Below are 7,187 nucleotides of genomic sequence, written 5' to 3'. Positions count from 1 at the left end.
TCATGATTGATAAGTTGTTGGTGTAGTCCTTGCTTTGTTGTTTTTGCTACGTGAAGAGAGAGACTTGTCAATCTTATGGTTAGAATTATGCTAGTCTATTAATAGAGGTGAATACGATGAGCGCTGGGTCATACGTCCCATACCCAAAGATGCTCAAAATGGGGGTAGGAATACTTCAGTCCCACTCCTTCTCTATTACTTAAGGCTCGTGTCGCGCTCTTCTAACTTTGATTTAACAAGTTTTTAAAGATGCCACCTTTGATGTGCATGAATAATCCGCTGCTTGATATGACTGAGGATGCCTTGATTGAAATATTTTCTTGTGGCATTGAGCTCCACAACTTGGAAGAAAAGTCTTATTAAGTGACCAAGGGTCTTTTGGTCACTTAATTTAGACTGTGTGATTATACAAGTTCAAAGGATTTAATTGATCAAAATTGCTTTTGATCAATTTAATCATGGGTTTTATTATGGTTTTAGGGAACTAGGTTTGGATCTAATCAAAGTTAGTAATTGTTAGAAACTAACCTAAGGGATCATGCATTAGAAATTGATTGAAAATTCTATGTTATAAGTCCTAAGGGAGCATGTACATGTAAGTCAAAAATATTGATTAAAAACCCATGTGCTAGTCCTAAAGGGAACCTACAATTGTTAGGAAATGATTAAAGTTCTATGTCAAAGTCTAATCCTAATGGGATCATGTCATTCTATCACAAAAATAACAAAATAAGGCCTATAAGGGCAAAATGGTCATTTGCAAAATATGTCAAATTCTATGGTCTAAAGTTGATTAAATCCTAATGTTGATCCTAATCCAATGTTGAGAATGGGGTAATTCTAAATTTAATCAAAGCCTATTTGTTTCTAATTAAACCTAATCAAAATTCCTAATTAAAATTCTAAGGAAAAATCCTAATTAAATTCTAATGAAAATTCTAATATGCTAATGATCAAGATTTAAATTCTAATTGTCAATGGCTAAGCTAATTAAACTAATATTGTGCTAATTAACCTAATTAAATTGTAAAAAACAATTAAGAAAATAAAAAGAAAAAAACAATTAAATCAGGAGGTGTGAAATGGAAAAGGAGGTATAACCTGAATTTGGCTATGGGCTACAAGATGAGCCCAATACACCTTTTTTGTGCAGGAAGCAAAATTCCAAAAAAAAGTGGGAGTTTGGTGTAAATCTGGAAATGTACCATGGCAGCGTCCAAGCCCAAACAATTCACATATTTCCAAGGGGAGGTGTACACTGAAACGCAAGGTGAATTAGCGAAAGATTAATGGGCTTGGTTAAGCCCAGTTCTATTTCTTTTCAAAGTTCTTGGGAGGTGTATTAGTAATGTGTATGGTATGAAAGGGAAATCAGAGGACCTAACTGAACTAAGCCCAAATCTGACACCTCTGTTGACTTATCTAAGTCAACAGAGTTCAAATGAATTCAAATGTGCGCTCAACCTCACCTCTCCTTTCACTATGGTTCACCGTGCCGATGTTCGTCGTCGCCGCAGGTAGTAGCCTACTGCTAGAATCTCACCACCAATGGATGCACCAAGACAAGCTAAGCCCGACTATGGGAGTGGAATTGAGAATCGGTCACGAAATTGGTTGAATTGGACGGATAAATAGAAGAACCTTAACCTCCTACAAGTCAAATTAAATGGTGCTCAGGGCAAATCAATCCCTAATACTATGGGGATTCTATTTCCTACCTCAGATGCTACATCCTTGTATGCTCAAAACGAGAAAATGCCACGGAATGGAAAATGACATACCGGAGAAGATGATCGAAAAAACTCACTGGTGAGTTCTTTAGCTTGATTCTTTCTTCTTCTTCTTCTTTATTCATCTCCTTCTTCTTCTTCTGAGCTAGAGCAGTGAAAGTAAGGATGCAGTGGCTTAGCTCAAGCGAAATTGAAGCTTCGATGTGAAGCTTCAATGGCTTCTAGGAGAAAATAGAGCTTTGAGTAGGGTGAGGGAAGAGATTGCAATAGAGAGAGAGCACATGTTCAAGCAAAATTCCAAATGTGTTGAAAATGTGAGTGATGAGTTTCTTAAATAGAGGCTAGGCTTGGAACTTTTTAGCTTTGGATTTAGGTATGGAGTTGGTTAAATATGGTTAGGATTTAGTTGGACCTGACTCACTGAGTTAACTGAAAACTCAGTTGGTTAGTGGATGCTAACTCAATTAGTTATGTTAGCTTAAGTTGATTAGTGAATGAGTGAAATGAAGTTAGACTGGATACTGCAAGTTAGGATGAGGTTGAAGTTATGTGGAAATGATTTTTAATGACATGTTGTTCATGTTGCGGGTTGAACTTAAATGGCTTTGGTTTGTACTTTGAAATGATTAATGGTTTATTGTGTGAGTGTTAATGGATTTGGTACACAAACTGGCTGCAGCAGGTAACATACTAAATTATAAATAGGTAATGAGGTCATTGGATCAAATGTAACCTGCTGGACAGGTAACTTTTAAATACAAGTGTGTTTTGGTTTTGCTGCAGGTTGCTCTGACTGAATGTGGAGCCATTGTGCTTGATGACATGCTGAATTGGTAATGCCTTGCTTCACTTGCAGCTGGTCAATTCCTCTTTGGTTTCCCTTTGTTAGGTCTGTCCTTGAAAAGAAACTTGATTTTCCTCACTTTGGTGACATTCTCTCATGTAAACTGCTATACCATAGGTTGCACTCACTTGGCTTTTTTTTTACTCATGATAACCCTCGCTGATGTGTATGGCCATTGATAGATTTTGATTGTGGAAATTGCAGTTGGTGTGTAGTCACAGGTGAAGCAGGAGAAAGTCATGTGAAGCAAGACATTGGCTCTACAATGCAGATGCCTCGTGGCTGTTGTTGATGATGGTGACATGATGAGCTTGATGGTTCCACTACAGGTCAGGACAATGGTATGGAGTTTCCCACTGCAGGGTCTTGCTTACAATAGTTGGCTTGCTCCTTTAACTTCATTCTCTCACTGAACTAATGGCATGATGATAGATGTGGTGTGTTGTCCCAAACTCTAACCTGGCCAATGTTCCTGCAGCAGGTAAGGTATTCCTTGGTTTTGCTTTAAGTATTGCACAGTTGAGTTTGCATTCAGTGGCCAGCCTCAATATGATTTTCTACTTGGTAAGTGAGTCTCATATTTAGCACATGGATGTGGTAGCAGTAGGCATTTGTGGCCTTGGTGTTTGTTACAACAAGTATGAGGACCATGGTGGTTTGATTTTGTAAGGCTGTTTGCGTGATGTTTTCTTGGTATGGCTTGTTGATGACTTGGTCTATTGTTGCTTCCAGTACTGTTGTTTGCTGTTGAAAGCAAGTCGACATGCTTAGGTTTCCATTGCCATGTACTTTTGTTTCTTTGATTCTTCTTGAACAGGGTGTAGTTTTGATGCAGGTTTTATGGTCATATGAGGCATGTCATGAGCTACCAGATACATGTAATGATATTGTGGCTTACTTGTGGTCTTGGTATTGATACAAAATTCAGTCTGTTAGCTGATGTTGCTTGGAAAAGACCTTAGTAGCTTGACTTGATGCAGATTGGTGCAGAACACTTGCAAGGTGGTTTCAATGGTCATGTTTTGCACTCAGGTATGTAATTGGATTCGCAGCCTTGTTAACCATTCAAATTAATGTGGCATGGTTTAGATTTATGTCAGTCACCTGCTGTATTTCTATTTGCAGGTTGGTTTGTCCATGGTGTTTAGTGATGATGGCAAGAGTAGGCATAGTGTGACAAGGATGTTGTAGGTATTTGGACTTACAACATGTATGAGGACCAAGGTGCATTGATGCTTCTTGGTAAGGCTTGTTGGCATGATGTTAACTAGTTGGTTGTGTTGGACAGTTTGTGTAGGGAGGTTTCCACATTGCACCTTTTCATGAGCCTTCATCACCAGTTCCAGGCCTAACGTATGTGTGAGCATGTTCCATGTGATTATGGTGCTACTGCAGGCAAAGCAATAGTGTGTTGCAGGGCATGGAATGGACTGCTACAGCAGCAGGGCTATCATGCATTTCCATGGTTTGATATACTATTTTTGGTTAGGGCTAAGAATGATAAGAAAAGGACAATGGTTGGGCTCAATTAGACCTCTTTTAAAATTGATTAGGGATAAGCCAAGGCCAATGGTCATTGGTTCCAAAATTCCAAAATGACATGGTTTGTGCACAATGCTACTTACTTGCAATTGGAGCAACCTAGAGAAAACACCAACAAATAGGAAGATTGGATGACTCATTACAGCAAAATGCCAGGCCAAGTTTGGATAGCCAAGAGCAAGTGAGAGTTGACTTTGGTCAAAGTTAACGAAAAAGTCAACGGTTGACAAAAGAAAATAAAAATGGTCAAAATTGCATTTTCTTTGTAAATAGATAATGAATTATTGGTTAGGGTGAAATTTAAGGTTTTTGGATTTTGGGTTGACTTTGGTCAAAGTTGACCAAAGTCAACAATTGGTCAAAATGTCAAGACTTGTGTTTTCTTATGTAGAATCGAATGTAATGGTTTAAAATGATATGAAATGGATTGAAATAGATTGAAAAAATGGTTTGAAATTGGTTTATTTGTGAATTGAATGCTTGACTTTGAAAAGAAAATAACTTGACTGGTAAATATGTTAACAAGGCCATGAACTGAGGGCACAAGATTAGGGTTTGAATGAGATATCCATGAATCAATGGGCATGATCAACAATTGGCTTATGACACAAAAAGTTTGGTTGTTTGGATGACCAATACCATAGATGTATCCACAATCCCATGAACAACATCATGACCTTGACACTAAGACCAATACCCATAGAAGGCCAAAGTAGGGTTGGACCAAGCATATTGCTAATAGGTGAAGGTTGGATGTCATGGATGTACAACCAGGCCACCAAGTTCATATGATTCACCATCTCCCTGATTAGGGTTTCTTTGAGGCTTACCCCTCAAGCAAGTTTCTTGGAAAAAGCCATATGCCCCAACCATCAGTCTTCCAGTGTGTGAACCTGTATTAGGGTTTTGAAGGCCGAGACAAGGCCTAGGGAAGCTCCATGAGATCATGCTTTGAGGAATTAGGGTTTTGAAGACCCTAGAAGATTGTCTGGCCACATCTTTGTTGAATTCAAGCCTTTACCACCACAATTAGGGTTTCACATCCCCCATGTTGATACTATGGTTAGATCATGCTTTTGAGCTTGATATCCATACAAACCCTAGCTTCACAAGCCAAAGTTTTTGAATCCATGATGAATGATGCATGTGGATGAATTATGAATGTATGCAAGTGATCTCCTGATCAAGTGGTTGGATGACTATTAAGAAAATGAGAGGGTAAATTTTGGGGTACAACAGTTGCACCTATTTAATCTTCTTGAACCTAAATACAAGAATTGTAGGGGCTTTTCAGGTATTCAAGGTGGAAGGTGATTAAATATCGACGTACCCACAATTTTTGTTGGACAGGTGGTTGAAGTTATCCTAGACTTTGGGTGTTTACACAAGGTGTCATAGGGAAGATGATATATGTGGTGCATGATGTATGCTTGTCTTTTATGATGCATGTTTGTTTACTTATCTGTCATTTGTGGGGATGAGTCTTTATCATGATGGGAACTCCGACTCGTCATCGAAGATTGGACGATAATTGCTGTGAAACTTAGGAAATTCTAACACTGTTGTCAAGGAATATTTGCCTGTTAAGGAACACTGAGATGCTGGAACCAACGCGACATCCCAACTGATTGGACGTCACATGTATCCAAGAAACCCTTTTTTGAGTCACCGATCATCTTTCACGCTTATCAGGTCTTAACAGTAATGTAAAATGTTTCTCTTTAGTGTAGCTTTTTATTATTCCCCTAAATTTTAAAGCATTATGTGAGTAAGACAAGTCAATTATTTTGCATACAAAACACAGAAGAAAAATGTTTGATGGAATAACTAAATTTTATTGATATGGAATTGTACATGTAATGAGTACAAGGATGCAGACACCCTTGATTAGGATGTTGCAAAAATTGAAAAATAAATGAAACGGTAATGGGAAATATTTTGTATATTTCCCCATTGATTACAACATTGGCCTTAGTCTACCATAGAATATGAATTCCGAGACCTTGTTTCGGCAGACAGTGATTGGATCGATCCTCAACCATTTGATATCTTGCTTGTAGCGTAGGGGCCCAAGGATCATAGTCAATGCCTTTATCCCTAACTTTTTTCTGGACATTTCAATTCTTTTCGTCCATCGGGATGCTCTTTTTTGCCTAGGCTGCCCTTTCGGGTTTTCAACTTAGCGAGCTTTATATTTGTTCCCTAACTCTTGCATGGACAATTCATTTTTTGGTCCATCGGGATAGCCATTTTTTCCTAGAGTAACCTTGTGGAGATTAATCTAGTAGGTTTTCATCATTTCTTTTTAGGCATAATATTTTTTGACTATGTCTGCATTCACCGGAGAGGGCAAGTCTTCCCCATCCATTGTTGTGAGGATTAAAGACCCACCTGAGAAGGCCTTTTTAACGACGAAAGGTCCCTCATAGTTGGGAATCCATTAGCCTCACGGGTCTGAGTGAATAGCAGAGTACCTTTTGAGCACGAGTTCCCCGACGTGGTACTCATGAGGAAGCACCTTCTTGTCAAAAGCCCGTTTGAGACTTCTGTGGTATAGCTGACCATGACAGACAGCCGCCAAACATTTTTCTTCGATCAGATTCAGCTGGTCATACCGTGATTGAACCCATTCAGCTTCATCAAGATCAACTTCTATGATGACTCTGAGTGAAGGAATCTCGACTTCAATCGGGAGGACAACCTCCATTCCATACACCAAAGAGTATTGTCGCATTACGCGAAAAACCGGCGGGAAACAAGAACAACAGAGCCGCCACCGTGCGTTATTTATCCCAAAAGAGGGAAAGGAAACGCTCGAAGTAAACCTGGAAAAGACATGGTCTCGCGACCAAAGAGAATGGGATCGGGAGTCGGTTATGCGAAGGGAAGGTATTAGCACCCCTACGCATCCATCGTACTCGACGGGATCCACGCACAAAAGGAAGGAAAATGGTTGCTAAAAACACTGCTCACACTCACACAGACTGGCTGAAAGAGACACAAGAAAACAAACAAGACTGACTCGGCAGGATATCGCATCCTGGGCCTACTTAGTCTATCAGGCATAGACA

The sequence above is a fragment of the Lathyrus oleraceus genome, chromosome 5, assembly GCF_024323335.1.
Source record: "Lathyrus oleraceus cultivar Zhongwan6 chromosome 5, CAAS_Psat_ZW6_1.0, whole genome shotgun sequence".
Classification (NCBI taxonomy): domain Eukaryota; kingdom Viridiplantae; phylum Streptophyta; class Magnoliopsida; order Fabales; family Fabaceae; genus Lathyrus; species Lathyrus oleraceus.
The sequence above is the reverse complement of the archived record's forward strand: the minus strand, read 5'-3'. Positions refer to the sequence as shown.